Here is a 19,582-nt window from a genome sequence, read left to right as displayed (position 1 = left end):
CATGAAATCCAGAATGTAAAGGAGAGACATAGAAGGAAGAAAGTTCTTACCGGTGGACGATGCCGTATCCATGGAGGAACTGTAGACCGCACACAAACTCTGTCGTGTAGAATCTCATGGGAAGAACAAATCTGAGTGTTAGCAAAGCCCCCCCTCTCTATTTACCCCTTTTTCTTACTTTACTTTGCCGATGTTCAGGCAGACGCACATCTTGATCACATCCGCCAGGCTGCCACCAGACAGATACTTGGTGATGAAGTACACCTGCTGCTCAGAATGGTGTGCGGCATACAGGTGGCAAATGAAGGGCATTCTCTGGCAGCGGCGAGTATCTTCTGCTCTCTCAGGATGGTCTCCATATCGTCCTCTCTTTTCTTGATGGTCTTGATGGCCATGAAGGTTTGTCGACCAGAGACTGATGCCAGGAAAACCTGAAGGAGACAAATAGAAAATGGTTGTTACATCGAAAAGGAAAAGGGGCTCATACACATCATGTAGTGTTAGCTCTGGGATTGTGTATGCAAAGGCCATAAAGGGGGTCTCTACTATTACCATATGGGAATGAACAGAATAGGCACAAGATGACAGGGTGGATCGGTTTGGGATCAGCATTCAGCTCAATTTAGATCAGGTTTTTTTTTTTCATCTGTTTTTCTGATCCATTTAATCAACGTCAACAGATGGTCGTCTGTATACATAGAGATCAATGTTAAAAATAAAATGGATCCATCTGATCCATTTTCTACACAGAAGGGTAATCTACCATACTTATGTCTCTGTGCAAATAAACTGCAAGATATGGATTACATGATCAGAATAGAGCCTTATTCACATTGGGTCAATGTATGTATTGTATAGCATAGACCAGGACATGGATATAAACAGTCCACCCCACACAGCTCTGATCCTGAGATCCTCCATGAGTCAGAGTACCCCTTTATATTAAAGGGGTATTCCCATGATGCTTGTTCACTAACCTGCAGGCTGTTGTGCTCTCTTCACTTCCTGCTTTTCTCGGCACATTGGTGGGCGGGGTTTCACTTGCACGGGATTGCTTGTAAATGAATTACCACAGTGTGAAGCTGATGTAGCAGAGCTGGATTTGAGTCAGTTTGCATTACATACAGAGATAACAGACTCCCTATCTCAGCCCTTATCAACCAAATTCAATTAAACCGACTGATAAGAGCTCAGAAATCCCGGAGCTCTCACCTCCCCTACCTCTGTCATTTAAGTAGCGGGACTTCTCAAATAGCTCAGGGCCCCTTCACACGGAGTAAACGCACGTGTATTTCGGCAAAATACACGTGTAAAAATCAGTCTCCCATTGACTTCAATGGCATTTTTTTTTACACGTGTAAAAAAATATGTCAAAATACACGTGTAAAATGTGATTGAAGTCAATGGGAGTCTTATTCTTACACGTGCAAAAATACATGTGTATTTTTGCCAAAATATACGCGCGATAACTCTGTGTGAAGGGGCCCTTAGAGCTGCTCCCAGCCCCTCCCTTCCCCCCTAAGAGCAGGCAGCTACATCACTTGACAAATGAGCAGATAATCCCAAGCGCCATAGAAATGGAGTGTAAACAATGAAGTGATTAAATTAAGATAACGGCCAAACAAAGCAGTTTTGATAAAGCAATGTATTTAGGAAAAGTCTTAAATCCACATAAACTAGCAGTATAGATAGGATCCTTGTGATGGGACAATCCCTTTAACACTAAACCTAACTATGATGATAAACAGAGAAGATGAGATATGGGGCCTACAACAGTGGTCATGGGGGCAGGAAAGTCTCTGGGTGTCCTAACAGTCGCCCCATAGACCTAGACTAAAATTAATATCTACCCAGTCTGCAATGTTGACAACAGGAAGTAAAATGGGGGTCAAAATGAATAAGAAGTGATAAAACTTACTTTGCCAAAGTGGCCCCTACCCTATACTCTTCCCTCTTCCTCTTCTTCTCCTCTCCGTCCTCTCCTCTTCCAGTGGACGCCATTCTGGTCATCTCACTCAATCCAAAAGGCAAAATAAAATCTAAAGAAATCCATAGAAACTCTTCTTCTCTCCGCCGTCGACAGTTAAGAACTAAATGTCAGTTGGCCATGCGCAGGTGATGTGATGTCATGGCCGTGAGACCCTCAGGTAGCTCCTGCCTGGCAGTGCTCCATTGCCCTGCACTGCCATATACCATGTGGGGTTGGCATCATGGGGGACAGTTCAGGGTCCTGAAGATTGGGAGAGACCTTTATGGCAACTTCTAGTACTGCATTATTAGTAGATGGGGAAGAAGTGACCGCTGTATGAGGGCCGCCGTGCACATAGTCCATTATTATAGAAAGTGTTACTATTAATATGTATGGAAAGAATATATGTGTAATACATGTTCCTGGGTGTCTATAAAAAAACATAATCATTTGAAAGGGCTCTGACAATGATTATTGGGGCACTCTACTCTTGTTTATTACACTGTAATTTTCTTTATGGGGCACTGTAATTTTCTTTATGGGACGCTCTAATGTTCTTTAGGGGCACTCTAATCTTTATGGGAGCACTCTAATCTTCTTTAGGGCTACTCTAATCTTTAGGGGGCACTCTGGCATTAAGGGTATAGAAAATGATCATGTGAAAATTCTTCCCCCTCTTACAATGAGCTTTACTCTAGATATAGTGTATCCGGGATAGAGAGGCAAAGTCTGCGCGCCGGCCGCTTCCATTCATTTCTATGGGGGTGTGCTATTTGGAACGGCTGTTCCGAATAGTGTTCACTCATCTCTAGTGGCATATAATTTATGGGTGACTGTAGGAGGATTATACTGTGTGGGGGCACATGAAAAATGAACGAGAATGGGCAGAGTCAACATAAAAGTGGAGCTAAATTTGCCCATCTTGTCCCTCTTTCTGCTCTTCATAAGTTGGGAGGTATGGTATAGCTATCCTTCCATTTTATTTGCATGAAATATAATATTTGTTGCATGAAATAGACTGTGTGCCTGTTTACACATGGCTTTGTATTTCTAATAAGCTGTAGATCAGAGGCTGCTATTCAGGGGTCTGTAGTTCAGTAACAGCTGGATGTCTGGGATCCCTGCACTGCTGCGGTCACTGTCCTGGTCAGCCAGCAGGTGGCAGCAGAGAGCACTGCTCCGGCTCCCAGGTCTCCCTCCAGTTGACAGTGCATGTCCCAGTGTGTAGCACTGGTGGGACGGAGCTGCCTGGACAGACGCTTCCTTCTTTCCCACAGCGTGGAGTTGCCAGGGAACTGAAGTGAACCTGCATGCACTCTGCCTCCTCCACACACCTCCTCCGCTGGAGGGACTGCTCTGCGGGTTGTGGTGCTTCTATCTGGAGGCGGCGAGGTCACTTGTGGACTCATCACCTGAAATATTGATGTGGAGTGCAGAGCTCTGAGGAGACATCTACACAGGTGAGCCCCGGCTGCTGCATCATGGCTGCTTACCTGCTGCACACATGTGCTGTGCTGTCCTCTAGTCTGCCATTCATTGTGCATGTGATGCTTTATATAATACCTGTGTGCAGGGTGATGGTGCCAGGTGAGTCTGTGTAACTTGTCCCTGTCATAGGTTATGGGGACACCTGCTTTCTATGTTTAAGGCTAGCAATTGTCAATATTGAGGTCAAAGTCATACAAGTAGTTTTGATTTTTGTGTAGTAAAATTAAGAAAAATTGCATGACTTTGAAATCCCTGGAATAGTTCTGGTCCTGCATTGCCTGCATTGTGCAGTTCACAGGTGGCCTTGACACTATGTGAGGGTTCAGGTAAAATGTGTACGTGCGCGTTTAGTGCTATGACAGTGGGATCTGAACCTTGTGAGTTCTTGCAGGTGAAACTTGTTTTTACATGTTTTTTTTTTTTTTCCCCTACATCACAATAAACCGGGAAGGAATTGGTCTGTATGTCCAGTGATCCATCATTGCTGAGTATATGAAGTTCTAGTTCACAGTCTATTCAGACTGGAAACCTTCTTATGACCTCATTCAAGTAGATCCTTAAACAACTGTAAGCGGAGGTTCACACATGGCAGATTTGTTGCAGGCGTTTCTGGGACCCTCCCATTCATCTAAATGGGGTTTGCAGGAATGCATGTATATAAGATGTTAATCGGCTGAGGGCATTTTCACAAGGCAATGTTTTGGTCAGTATTTTGTATCAGTATTAGTAAACTAAGACCAAGAGTAAAATATACACAAAGAAAAAACTTATATTGCAAAAATATTTGTACCTCTTCTTCATATTGAATCTACTCTTGAGTGTGGCTTATAAATACTAATACAAAATACTGCCATGTAAACGTGGCCAAATAGTGTTTTTTTCCAATGCATCACTTGCAAAGGGATTGGCCCAACCGAAAAATCAGCATTATAGTTATAGCAGTAGAAACCATAGCAGCCCGGTGGACACTTAGGCTCTGTTCACATGACCAGACTTCACGACCAAGTGCTGTCTGTGATCCATAAACAGGTAGAGCATGCTAGTGGATTAGAATTTGTCTTTATTTTTATAGATCCAACTTTCCAATTAAAGTCAGTGGGTCTGTGGAAAAAAATGTCACATTGAAAAACGTGGCCGAGAATCTGTGCAGCCATGTGAATATAGTTTTAGAGTCTGCCCACAAGGGTCGGATCCGCTGAAGAAATTCTGCATTGTTTTATCATTCTAGCCAAGTAAATGAAATTTCTCAATTTCTCATCTCACAGAGAATGTTTTTCTGCTCCAGATTCCATTCATAATATTATTTCATGGGCAGATTTTCAAAGCCCAGGTTGTCAATGCATGCTGCTTATTTTGGGGGCTTTTCCTACAGGTTATGCATTGCAGTACAAAATTTGCAGTAAAATCCATGGTAAACTGTAAAAACACATAATTAAAATTTGCAGTAAAAGGAAGTGCGAATTTTGCAGTAGTCACATGTAGAGATGAGCGAGTACTGTTCGGATCAGCCGATCCGAACAGCACGCTCCATAGAAATGAATGGATGCACCTGGTACTTCCGCTTTGACGGCGGCCAGCCGCTTAATCCCCCACGTGCTGGCTACGTCCATTCATTTCTATGCGAGCGTGCTGTTTGGATCTGTTGATCCGAACATTACTCGCTCATCTCTAGTCAGATGTGTTTCCAATATGGAGCGGCAAACCTGCAGTGGGTCCAAACGTGTCGATGGACCCTACAGTTAAAACATAAGGTTCTCCTTTGTCTGGGAGAGAATAACATGGTGGTGATTTTCTGATATATGACACAACTATCCGTCCTTTGAGTGTCACTCATGAAAAAGTTCTGCCAGTGTATGCATTACTACTACCAGAAGGGGGACATTTCTGTCTTTGCTCTAGGGTCTTGTTCATTTTAGATCCCAATGGCACCCCTGTCACCAAGCCAAGCTCCCACAGCTTTTCCCCATATTTAGTGAATGAAGAAAATCATCACTAGAGCATTCCCTGTAGAATATGCTTTCATATAGTACAGTGTATATAGAATACAGCGGGTTAATCTTATTTCATATATTCTTGTCACTGTCTGCCTATTGGCACTCTCCTGAAATACTACAATGCCGCAAACCACCATGAATAAGCTACATGTCATGGAGTGATGGCTGTGTGAAAGTGGGTGCTAATGGGTGTCTTTTGGACATGGCGCAGCTCCCCCAGCCTGACATTCTTTTACTCCCTTTGATATGTCTGAGACGTTGTTACCTGGCGCTCTCCTGCTCCTGACACATGCAGGTAATGGCGAGTTGTGTTGCTCAAGGGCTCATGAGCAGTGAGTGATAAATCCTGAGATTAAAAAGCTGTCTGCTTACTGCTGGAAGTCTGTATATGTCTCTTTTTAATTTACCTTAAAGAATGTGTTTTCAGAATCTGCCAACAAGTATTGTTGTAAATCAGGCATGGAAGATAAGTAAAATGACTGACAGAAAATTTACTGTTCCAAGAAAGTGAAAGAATCGTTTTTTTTTTCTTAAAGAGGAATTTGTAACTGCTAGGTATGGAGAGATTGTTCAATGGCTGACACATGACAGTATTGCGGCTGTTGTCTACAAGGCTATAATGAGGCTGTCATAAAGGCACATAAGCCCTCAAGTGTGCGCTGTATGTTCCCTATTTTGTATGAATTTGGTTGAAAAAAAAGTTTCCTGCTTGATCAGATGCCACATGTACAGAGCGATTCACTCTTACAAGTATTGCTTTATACAGCTTCTGGGTCCATACACTGTGCAGATCTGGCAGCTGACAGGGGTGCTGATTGTCGCACCTCCATCAATCTGATATTGATGACCTATCTAACTGATAAGCTTTCAATATATTGTATAGTATTGGACAATCCCTTGATGAAGACTGTTTACCACCTCCACTAACTCCAATTCTTCTATAGGCAATGCTCAACCCATTCTAGCACAGTTGGAATTTTCTCTCTAGCACCCAATGTTCCCGAGCAATTGGTGCTCATAATGATGTTCTGTTCTAAAGTCAATCAAAATGAACAATTTCAACAGAACCAATAGTTTGTAGGGTAAAAGGCTGTACCCCTATCAACCTAATTCTCTTGTTTAAGTTAGGCATGTACTTTAGAAAGTTGTCGACTGACAGCTATTACTTCCGAAATGCACTTGCATATTTTGAACTGACCAAATGTACATATGTTCTGAATGAGCGGGGGCAGAAAGCTGCTATTAGATTCCTCTGACACCCACTGATAACAAAAGGATTGGGCATATTGAAATTCAGCTTGTACAATCCTTATGTCCTGCAACATCGGCTGTCTAGTTAGAGTTGGAAGGCCCCATCGAAACCTGTGGATTCGGCAGACCTTAATCTAATTTGTATAGCCATCTATAGGGTCATGCAAGATTAAAAAGTGGGATTTAGTGTTTTAGTCTCAAGTGAATAGATTTATACACAGTCCAGTCACATTAATGTGATCACCGGTCAAAATCCAGAATAACCACCTTTGGTAGAGCGGACCGCTGCGAGATGTGCAGGAAGAGAGGGGATGTTGTGATGATATTCACTGGGATGTTGAGCTATGCCGACTCCAGTGCTGTGTCCAGCTGCGCTAGGTTACGCTGTTGAGCATCCATGGCGCGAACAACCCGATTGAGGTGGTCCCACAGATTCTTGATTGGGTTCAAGTCCGGGGAATTTAGTGGTCAAGGGAGTACGGTAAATTCCTCCTGGTGCTCCTCGAACCGCGCACATACACTGTGAGCTTTATGACACGTCGCATTGTCCTGCTGGTAGATGCCATCATCCTGAGGAAAAACTATTTGCATGTAGGGGTGAACATGGTCCACAAGGATAGAAGCATACTTGTGTTGATCCATTGCGCCTTCCACAATGATGAGTGCACCCAGATGGCTGATGACACGTGCCTTCTGCGAATGGTTATTTAACATTGACATCAAAAGTAGGCAGTGGTCACATTAATATGACTGGAGTATGTACTTGTGGTGCAGCTCTGACAGTTCTTTCATACAATTTAGCTATATTTTTTTTTCGATACAGCTAAGTCATGTATTTGCAGAAGGTTTTGTGTTGACGTCATGAATGGCCTTAAGTCAATGTGCCTCCAAGCACTGAACTCTGAGGCAGTATGATACTGTCTTAAAGGGATTGGGGAACTTTTAACTGCAGACAGGAAAACACTTTTTGTATAGTGCAGCAACCAGGCAAGCCAGATGATCACTAAAACTTAGCTATTAATTCATCAACGTGAATAAAAAACAACCAACCTAGACATGTTCCCACAGGATTCAAGACAAGAAATCGCTTACGCATTGCGGGGAGAACATCCCCTCAGTTATAGCATCAAATTGGGGAACTTTAGTTTATCCTTATGCATATAGCTGTATGTATATTTGGTATGAGTACACTTTTATGCCAAGAACTCAATCAGATACTGCAATAGAAAACAATAAAATGTCAGTATGCAGCTTTAGGTACTGGAATGCTTATTTATATATCAAGAAAGAATTTTGTATGTAAAAAAGAAATGACAGAAATGTTAACATTATATTAGGCACAGTAGCAGAGATCACAGGCACATCTTAAGGTCAACATTAGGAATATGTAACTGAATCTGGATAAGATAATCGAAACATACAGGGCCGGACATAATTATGCCAAATATTACATATATCATTAAAAATTTAGCATCTGTGCACATGTTGTCTCATGTTACTCTACTTGACAAGTGCTATATTTTACATGGCAAATTCCTCCTAGCACATTCCTTAATCGAGTCTATCATTACTTGTGCTTCACTTATTGCTGAAGTTTTCACATAGGCATTTATAGACACATCAGTGAGGTTCACAACGGTGACCCTGCTTATCAGGAAGCACAGCCGTATCTATTACACTGGTGACAGCCTGGGAATGCTCTGTACGCAGCAGACAATGGTCATTGTTAGGTTAACTGGAGCAGTCTAAAGGCCAAAGATCAATCACTTTGAGGCTATAGGCTTTAATGACATACATTGACTAATCTTTATCTACATTTATATTTGTAATGTGTATAGATATTTATATATATTTACTGGATATCTGGAAACATGTCTACATTGGACCACTTATAAGCTGGCCATACACATAAGTTCAGGGGGCCTCCTGACCCCCCCTTGTGGTAAAGGGTTGAGCATGTTGGATTTCATAATATCTCATCCTATTATTCTCATATAGTTAAGCTGCTGTGACTGGCAGAGGTTTATTCACCTCTCCCTATTGGGTAACATGCAGACTCGGCCAAAGTTGCATGTGTCTAGAGGAAGGGAGCAGGTTGTTGGGGAGAGTAGTTGTCGCCGGAATGAGCCGGCGGCTTTGGAAATAATAGATTATAGTGATATATGATCACTTTAAAAGATGACAATAAGGATACACATACAGGTTTTTTGTATCTTATAATGAGAGAACCTAAAATGGACAGGTGTTGCTTTTCCTCTTTTTTTGTTTGTTATAATTCCACTCATGGTTTTGGCTTCAAAAACTGCATCAAAATACCTGAGTATGTGTCCATAGCTTAAGACTTCACAGAATATTTTGTGTCATCTCCCCTGTTCCATAAGTGATTCATTAAACTTATATTGAGTCTAATGCATTGAGTGCGGTGAAAAACTATTTCTAGTATGTGTACATAACATTTTTCTCCTGTTATGTTATTCATAGGATAGGGTGCTACCACAAAGACTGATCAGTAGAACGGAGGATGTTCTTCCCCTGTTCTGAATGGGGTGGTGGTCCGCTCCATTCATTTCAATGGGAGTCCTACAGATATTTTTTGTCACATCCTGTTATCAACTCCTGCACGTAAGGTATATTATACACATTACTGTATTATAACAGTGTATAACCAGACATTATACAGACCTCATTATACAGACCTGTTTTTTTTCTAGCTGATTAATGATGTTTTAACTGGTTGATAAAGTATAGAAGTTATTATGGTGTATATATTAGGCCAACTGCAGTGCTTCTTATATTATAAAAGGTGTGAGGTTTTCCATGTCAAAGTAAAAGTTAGTTGGCTCGAGGTTTAGTGAGCAAAGGGATCATTCTGCTTCTTAAGGGAATAAAAACTATACCTTTCTTATATTTCAGAGCCCCAGGGATGAGTAGAAAAAGCATATTTATTCTTTATGCAAATAAGGACCTTGGAGCACAGGGGATATTTTCTTCTTTCGCCGACCACCTTCTCATCATCACTAACAATCTTGCAGATACTTTGTCCCCCTGGGCAGTGAGACTTGATCTTCCCACTGCTGTGATATCAAGGAGAGCGAAATCCCAAGCATGTGCAGTATGCTCTTTTAGACTTATGTCTGAGCATTTTGTGCATACACCTTCTGTAAGTTCTGTCCTACACCTGGAAGAAAAGGAGAGGTGGAACTTAGAGATGGCACATGCACAGTATGCTCTGACATGACAGAGACTACAAAAGCTAGGAATGGACAATTAATCTAAAAATAACCGAAATTGAATGTCAACCCCGATAACCGACGTGAATTTGTGCACGTTGGTAATTTCTGTTCAGTTATTACAATATTTGCAAAGGTGCCACCTTCGAATAGTTAGACCCTACAGTATAATTTGCATTTGTCTTACGAGGTTTGCCCAGCGGTTTAGTTTGAACTAAACCCATCCAAATATCCTTCCCCAGGGAAGGTGATCAAACATAAACAATGTTACTTTCCTCTCCTGGGCTCTGGTGCGACTCCCTGTTCTCTTTGGGTCTTCTAAGGGACATCATGGACCATTGAGGCCTGTGAATGGGTCTCCGCAGACAACAACTTCACGCCATATCATCGATGAGGTTCAATCCCAGTTTTTCTGACATCAGTCAGAAGACCTGAACAGAACAGAGAGTGGTGCCGGTGCCCAGGAGAAGTGAGTAGCATTGCTTTTTATGTTTGAGAACCTTCCCTGGTCTGAAGAGTCCCAAGAATACAATAGCAGGTTTGCTTTGGACGTGTTCATCCAACACATACTTCTAGTTTAATACTTTAAATTTAATTAATACTTTAGGAGCGTGGTTTTAAAAGGGGTGGGAGCTAAATAATAGCCATTAATCTTAATAATGTTAAAATACCTGATCAATTGCAATTTTGGTTTAGGTCATGATCACCGAGCCATAACATAAGCATACTACACATGCGTGGAATTTCACCTTGGCTTTCTATGACGTCATAACAGCAGGAGGATCAACTCAGAATTCCCAAGGGAATGAAGTATGATAATGATTTTTCTTTACATACTTGGGTCTTTGAAATATAAGAAAAATAATATTTTTATTCTGTGACCTTCTACAGCTCTATGAGAGCAGTTTAAGGTGGTTGAGGTGGGGGAGCCTACAGACTCCCTTTAAAGGGACTTAGATACAAATGCAACTTACCAAAGGTCAGTAATGGCTGTTTTCATTTTCTATGGTGAAGTACAATCCTTGGCTATCTCTGGTGGTCTCTGGGAGAAGACCTGTTTATGGTATGAACAAAACTAATGCTTCACTTTGTGTTCAGTGTTCCATTTACATGGGAATGCAAGGCACCGTTATTGACTTGTTAACTATACAAAGGCTAAGTTGCTCTTGTGGACAAACCCCTTTAATCATTTGTTGCAATTAAAAATAAAAACATTTAACTAATGAGTGATGTAGTGACTGAATTTATTCCCATGCATGAATGGTGATATAACGTCTTTATAGTGTAATCATGGCCATTAAAATATTAGTTAAATAAGATTAGTTAAAAGAAAGTTACATGTTGGATTAACATGTATCAACACATATGACAGGATTGTTATATAATAGTTATTGACAGACCGTAATAGATATTTCCTCTGCTTGGATACAAACGCAGAGCATTCCCACCTGACTGCCCTTGAGGATGGGTGTTAGAAAGTGTCATATGTGTCAACGTGTTTTATAACGCTGTCAAAAAAGTAATAATTTCCTTAATTTGGGTATTGCACACCATATATCTTCATGTTACCTTTAAATCTAGGCCTCTAGCTATAGCTGACTTCCTAATAACGTTAATACCGGTTGCTGGAGGCAGGAGTATGGGGGTGGACAGCACAAAAAGTTGGATAATATAATAGTTGCACATATTTTATACATTTAAACTGACTAAACTTCAAACTATAAACATTATTTAATATCCTTTATTAATTTTAATAATATCATGTATATTTGCACAGCTTCTTAATAGCAATAGCATTACATTATAAAATTATAGCTTTTTTCAATTGTAACTTTTATTAGAGTTTTAAACAGTAACAAACGTATATGATAACAATGAGTAGAGAAATGCAAATCAAAATGTGACTAAAGTATAACAATTTCAGAGCAAAATAAGATAGAAGCAAAAAGTGCCAATGTCAAAAAGTGTCGTAACCTAGGCATAATAAAGACAAATGGAGGTAGTGGTGGAGGAGAATATACAAGACACAAAACAAAGAAGGGGAGAAAGATTGGGCAGGAGATGAGCAGGGTAATCCATAAACTAGTAAAACAATAGCTGCTGAAAGGTCAGACTATAGGGATTATAGGTAACAAAGGGTCGAAAGTGCGTCCTCATTGTGTTAGAGTGCCATTAAATGTTCTAGAGTCCTAGAATCTCGTGTTCTAGTGTATAACTCCTCTAGCGGTAGAGGGGTGGCACATCTCTAATGCTTTGCTATAAGATAGTGGGCTGAGGTGAGGATATACAGCACCAATTGGAGCGTATGTTTTCCTAAACGCGCAGGAGGCAAATTGAAGAAACATCTTGGGAGACAATGGGAAACTAATTCCCACAATACGTTCCATCACTGTCTGGACCTGTTGCCAGTAGTGTTGAACTAAAGGGCATGACCAAAACAAATGTTAGCCTGCCAGGCATCACTCCTCCAACAATTGTCTGGAACAGAAGCGATAAAAGAGTGGAGAAGTGCCAGGGTGAAGTACCAATACAACAGCATTTTATAAAAGTTCTCCTTATATGGAGTGCAGCGTGAGGTTTGCCGCTCGTCTCCAGAATTATAGCTTTATGTGCCACCACCAGGGGAAGCTAACTGCAAATAGTTAACTGCAGCATTTTAGTTCAACCAAGCCAAAGTTGACTGGTTATATACTGGCCATCAGATACACCACCGTCAACCAATGTATTTGAGTAGATTTTGCCACCATTCCCAAATTCTGGTAATATATTTCCTAAAACCTGGAACAGATGATTGCAGAGACAGGAAAGACCAAATTCTAGACTTGGGCTATTTTTTAGGGTTATGTGTTCATCGCAATATCCATGACACAATTTTTTTCTTTATTAAGGCAAACATTTCAAGCTGTCTCCCCTGACTTCTCTAGCAAAGCATAATGTTTTTTTGTGGCTACAAATATGTTACGTGAATTACTGCAGTAGTTGACTGTTGAATCATATTTGACAAACAGTATGGTCTATTTCTGGTATTAAGTTTCTATAATATGGCTTATGTTTGAGGTCATTCATTACGTTTGACCTTAATTTATTAGTTGGGCTGAACAAGCCATTAAAGGATATCTTTTTCTGTATTACTTGTGACATTTGCTGATGGGAATTCAGTAGAACATGTTTGAACATTATTCTCCTTTTCTACTTCACTGGGACAACTGTTTTTAACCCATTTTATGGACTTGGAAATGTGAGTTGACATGTTAATGCCATAGCTAGGAGTGCTTTTTGACAGTTTTAAAGCAAAACTCCTTGCTCAGTTTACAGATGTCTGTCAGTTTTCTTCTTTGTAGTGATATGCTGTGTTAAACTGGCCACTTACTTGACCAAACAGGCACTAAGATAAAATTACCCAGTAACAAACCAATAAATTAAGGGGAAGCTGTCACTAAGATCATGCTGCTTTAAGGTCAGTGTAGGTTAGTGACAATGACATGACGCATACTGCAGGAAAGTTTTACAAATTAAAAATAAAACACTGTTGTGTTTTACACGTGGATTCTACTTTATATGCTGGGTCACAACAGGTGTAGTATGCTGGTCTTCTACATTACTACATTGCCTGGTCCATGTTCCTAAGGAAAGAGAGATTAATATGGGGCTGAATTCAGAAAGTAACTCCCCAGTGGCCACATTTACACAGAGCAGCTTAGCACATTTAGCTATGCTGTGTCTGTAATTCTGGAGCTATGGAAATAGTGTAAAACATCTGTGCGATGGTGTTTCCATAGCTCCCATTCATTTCTATGGGAGTTGCAGAAACATTGTAGATCAGCACTGTGTAAGTTTCGACCTTTCACCTCCTCCACTAATTCTTGTTCAGGCATAACTCCACTGATTCCAACACAGTTGGAATTATTTATCTAGCCCCCACTATTCCTGAGCAACAAGCAGTGTTTGTTGTGGAGCTTGGTGTTGGGCATGGGGGTGTGATTCAGAGCTTCAGTCAGGCAGCCGGTGTCAGTGCTGAGAATCACATCCCTCTCTGCTCCTGCTTGACTCCGCCCTCTCAACAGTACAAAGACTAAATAGTATATCAGGCACCAAAACTAAGAGCATTGATTGCTTAGGAGCAGTGGGGGCTACAGGAATAATTTCAACTGGGCCAGAATCAATAGAGCAGCAGCTATTAAGTGTCATAAAGAGCTGGAGTTGATGGAGGTGGTCTGTGGACGAGTACAGTCAGGAGGGGCGTTCCTCACAGCCTAGTGTCATTGCTGGGCGGTAAGGAAGGCCCCCTTTGACAGTAGAGGGTTATGGACAAGCGCCATCAGGGGAGGGAAGTGCGTTCCTCTCAGCCCTTCTGGCAATGGGCGGAGATTAGTAACGGCACAGATATCTCCGGCCCGGGAGCATATTACTGGAAAGCCACCAGTGCATTGAATTCAGCGCACTGTCGGCTTTCTAGTGGTATATAAAACCGCAGGTGTCTGAGGACATGAAAGGTCCTCTTTAAATAACTGACATCTGCCGTACTATTACAGCGGGTGTCAGGAAAGGAATAATATGATATTTTTGTTCTTCCAACATGTATGAAGACCATATTCATCTATAAATGGGCTCTAAAATGTAATGCTGGGTTAGTCTTTATTCACATTTTTTTTTATTTAGAAAACAATTTGCAAACCTTGAATTTGCATTGTATGGTTTTAACAGTATCAGTGTTGTTTTACTCTAGTCCCAAAAAAATATAGACAAAAAGTACTGTGAAATATCTTAGAAAAGGTTTGCATTTCTTCAGTGGAACTTGAAGGAAGAATTAAAATAACTATCATCCATAACATGGTCCATGTACTTCTTTATTCCTTATATACTACTGCAAATAACATTGAAGGGCAGGGGAAGAGACTGAGGATCTGTTAGTAATTGATTTTATTTCAGCTGACATCTACCTTCTTAAAGCTGGATTCATGTGGCCTTTCTATATCTGTACTATGCGGACTGTATTACAACTGCAAATCTTGTCCCAAATAGAGGTCAAATGACCTGACCTTACAGGGCCATACATAACCTATAATGATGCTAGTTGGGAGTCGATAGAAAAAGATAAATCACCTGTCACTTTAATGTTCACCATAATATCGTACAGTATCTTCCTATTATTTTAAAATCACTTGAGATTGTGTCCTTTTTTTTTTTTACAGTAGGTAGATGACTACCAATGAAATCCAACTTAATTCCATTATTGGATGAACCTCTTTTCCCTGTCCATGGTACTGAGATGGACATTGGGACAAGTTTTTACTGTTTTCTCTAACAATCAGTTGATCATGTCCTTGTGGAATATTAATTATTCGAAATTCTATCTTATTAACATGGTTAGTAATATTTGTAAGTCAAATGTAATACAAAAGATCCTCCATTATCTAGTACTTTGATACTAGTCTACCCTGTATATACAATGCAGCCTTATACAGTACAATACATTTATCATTCATACCATGAAAAAAAAATAGAAGAGATCATCTTCAATATTAAAATAACTCATTTATTCATCCACTTCTGTGAAATTGTCATTTTATAAAAATGTTATAGCTATCTACTAAAGCATGAGGATAATATGACTACTGAAGGGGTTTAGTACTGGAGAGGTTTAGTAGTGGTTTTGTCAAGGTGTTTTTTTTTTTTGTTTTTTTTTTAAAAACCCATAATACATAAAGTCAGATTTATAGCTTTCATCTGGATTGTCATATAGATTTCAAAAGATCTTGTATGATATATATGTCTGCACATATTGCACCTCTGATTAGGGTTAGGGTAAGGCAAAACGCCACAAACTCCTCTACCCCTAACACTATTCTACAGCAACTAAAACATTGTATCAGTGAAAGAGGTGTAGTCATGATATACACACTGCTAGGCACTGTACATGGGACTTCATCTCTAGAAGTAGGTCAAAATGAAATCTTGAAAGGGTTTCTTTTTGGGACTTAACGCAGTTCTACCACATATCACTTATCCTCTCTCTATACTTATCACCTCTCCACTGATATTGATAACATATCCTAAAAACGTAATCTACTTTATAAAGCTGGCAAATAACTTCTCAACTGCCTAACAGAAGATATTCAATATTTTTCATTTTTCTGACCTGCTTGTGTTGAGTCCTAAAGTGGGTAATTTTCCTGTTAATCCTTGTCCTTCTGCATATATAAGTGTACAGGAATACTGCATGTACAACACAGGACGAGGCATGTGCTGACTCCTCTGACATTACCTCAGGAAGACCCTCTTCACTCACCATGTATTGTAGAAAAAATGTGGATTAACAGAAAACAGCAAAGGGAAGGAAAACCTTTGTGGCTGCACTATATTATATGTAATGAATCATACGCTTTGTACAGCCTAGTGCTGGGCCTTACAGGGCAGAATATGCTTCAGGGATTCAAAGAACACCAAATTAAAATATAATTTGCTCCCTTCTTAGGATTTGCACTTGTTTCTGAGATCTCAAATCCGGTGTACATGCTTTATAACTCAACTATTTTAGACACTTAACTCTTTGTGTACCTTGTTGAGAGGTGGTTGTGATTTATTGGAAAACGTATTGGTTTCCTAACGCAAAAAAAAAGGGACAAGGTCCCCCACTTTTCTAACCTGCTCACTCTGGATATGAGTTGAGAGAAAACTGGCTATTAGTTTTGGAGCCTACAGAATGGAGGATATGAAAACTGAGTAGCCCAGCTGAGCTATGGGAGTTAGGTCATACGCCATAACAGTATGGGAGTTTGGTGACAGCATAGAGTAGCTCAGCTGCCCCCATAAGTTCCACCTTAGAGGCAATTAATCCCATTGCTGGGATGGTAATAACCCTTTAACCAAATGTCAATTTTCAAACAGCTGCACAGAATGGTTTGTAGGTTCAAAGGATGTGCAAGAAAACTTTTATATTTCACCTTCTAACTACAGATGAGAAATGAAAGATATGTTGAATAGAATGTTTTTTTTCACACTGTAGCCAAAGCAAATCTGCTGCAATCAGTTCAAAGGTGGACACATTAAGCTAGTAGAGAGAATGCGGCGAGCCATGGATTTCACTTCAGATTATTATACTTCAGTCTCCAATGTTATGGGTTCAGTCCTCGCCTCAGCCAGATCCACATACTTCTTGTGACCTTGGCACTATCTCTGCTGTATATTCTTACATGAAAATTTTAGAATCATTAAGATGAAATTAGTAACTTTGTCCAAGAATGCAACTTATCACAACAGGATTAAAGAATTTAACTCTATTTGTAGAAAGTTGCGTCTCTTAAAAATTATTAATCTTTCCTGCAGGGGAAAATGCCACAGAGAAATACTATAGAAAAGTTGTGTTTTCTTGCAGAATTCTTAGTGGGATTAGATGGACCTGAAAGGCACCACAGGCCTTAGATTCCATTGAGATTGGTTTAGGGGAGGGACTATGGACAGAAAAATGTGCCTGTTAGAGTTGTGTTCATACTAAATTGTCTCTTGCCTGTACAGTTCCGAAATAATCTCGTGTGTAGGTTAGGAGATTACATGTGAAATAGATACCTAAAAGAGGAACAACTAGCAAAACATACCAAGTACATCAACCTGTCAATGTAATGACTTATCAATTATATTTCCAGGGTGTGAACTACTGTGGGAATTTCTTGACACCTATACTATTAGCCAGTGCTGACAAGAGTTTTCTAAGATCTAATTCACACAACAATTTTTTTTAATGGCTGCCAGACATCTACATTAAATGTAATGTGTGTGAATGGGGGCTATTCACTTGACTGAAATTGTTATGGTCTGTTTTAACAAACCTTCAAAAAATAGGTCAAGTCCTATTTTTACTCATTTTGACAGATCCCTCAATACATTCAATTGAATAAGGGATACATGAAAACTGGGGCAAATGGGATACAAAACATCAGTGTGTGAATGTAAGGTTAGTTAGAAGGAAAATCATATTAGTAGCCTTAGAGAGCCACTGTCTGGGTCTCATGTCAATGTCAGAAGGAGATTTTATTAGGATTACGTGGGGGCTGAAAGACTTCTAGTTTGGCTCTCCTGATGATGCTAAGACTCCAAGGACAAGCAGGAGGAGCACAGCAAGGTTGGCTATGTGGTCCAGTTTTGGAGTGTTGTCAGGGGAGCTGAAGTAGAGGGCTTCCAACTCCTATGGAAGACTATTAAAAGCTACTAATCAGCAAGATGGGGCAACAGTATTTAGAATAGTAAATTTTACCTGATGCGGTGAACCAGGTTTGGCTCACAAGATAACCTCTGTTAAGGGCTCGTTCACACGGTGTAACGTGCCGCGTGATGTGGCACATGTACGCCGCATGACCCTTTGCGTGCCGTACACGCTCCCATTCATTTCAATGGTAGTGGGGATCGTATGCGCCGCGCTAGTTTGTGGCCGTGAATAAATGCACGGCCGCAAACTAGCGCGGTGCATACGATCCCCGCTCCCATTGAAATGAATGGGAGTGTGTACGGCACGCAAAGGGTCACGCGGCGTACACATGCCACATCATGCGGCACGTTACACCGTGTGAACGAGCCCTAATGTTACACAGACCAGGCATTTTTTCCTAGTCTAGTAGTTCAGTGTTATCATATGGTGTGATATTACAACCCATCTGTGCCAAGAACTCATGAATTTCAGTCTGAGGTGACATTAGGTTAAACTTTATTGTATTTTGTGACTGCTTGGCTAGCCTGCAAAATTCACATCAATAACCTCAAGTCAACCTTATTCCCTATTAGACTCTGTAACCAAAAGTATATTCGCTATGTTTCCTTAGTCTCTGTCTCGGTTCAGTGCAGATTGTGAGCCCCATATATTCTGTCTTATATCACCAGTTCTCGGAAGTAGATCTGTCAATAATGCTTATTTGAAATGTATCTGTGTGCCATTGTTTTATCTGTGTGCGTCCTCTGTTCATCTATATACATCCTCTCTTCAACCATGTATGTCTTCCTTTTAGCACAGATTACTGCAGATAGGTGCAAATCAGAAGTGTTGAAAGTTTTCAACTATGCTTTATGAGAGAACAAATGTTCTGAAAATACTGATGTACACTTTTCAGTGTCAGAAGGATGAGAATCACACATTTCTTGTCTGCTTTTCTCTTCTTTGATGGATGGTAATTGTTAGCCTTTCTGTACTTGGTCAGTTATAAAGTGATTATAGCTTTGTTGGCATTTGGAGATCATTTGTAATTGCTTGCTTAAATATTTGTAGAATAATAGTGTACAGTAATCTGTGGAGTGCTTGATCTGACTTGTGGAACTTTCTTTTTATTCACATCTACTGATTTACCGTTGTCTTCCATATATAGTGCCCACTTATTCTATGCATGTTTTCTCACTATCTGACATGAAATCAGAATAAACCTTTCCCATTATAGGTCTATTAGGATTACCAAAATTATTTAGTTTGCAAACATTTCATTAGTATTTGGTACCGATGACTTAAACTGTATGACTTGGGTCAAACATTTTGGATATCCTTCCAAAAGTTTTTTTTTTAATTTTTATGTAAATTGTGAGGCTCCACATAGAGCTCAGAATGTACTTTTTTATCCTATCAGTATGTCTTTTTTGCAATATGGGATGGAAATCCATGCAAACACGGGGAG

General features: G+C 40.2%; 1 protein-coding gene across 1 annotated transcript in view; it reads left to right on the top strand.

Moving 5' to 3' along the window:
* The first annotated feature begins 3,189 nt into the window (after positions 1-3,189).
* Positions 3,190-19,582, top strand: part of THSD4 (thrombospondin type 1 domain containing 4) — a 539,554-nt gene continuing 523,161 nt past the window's right edge. The window contains exon 1 of the mRNA XM_075273577.1: positions 3,190-3,429. The gene's annotated coding sequence lies outside the window, so the exon portion shown is untranslated. The remainder of the gene's footprint in view (positions 3,430-19,582) is intronic.

This window comes from Leptodactylus fuscus, chromosome 5 (genome assembly GCF_031893055.1).
Source record: "Leptodactylus fuscus isolate aLepFus1 chromosome 5, aLepFus1.hap2, whole genome shotgun sequence".
NCBI lineage: Eukaryota > Metazoa > Chordata > Amphibia > Anura > Leptodactylidae > Leptodactylus > Leptodactylus fuscus.
Note: the sequence above shows the minus strand (reverse complement) of the source record. Positions and strands in the feature narration are given on the sequence as shown.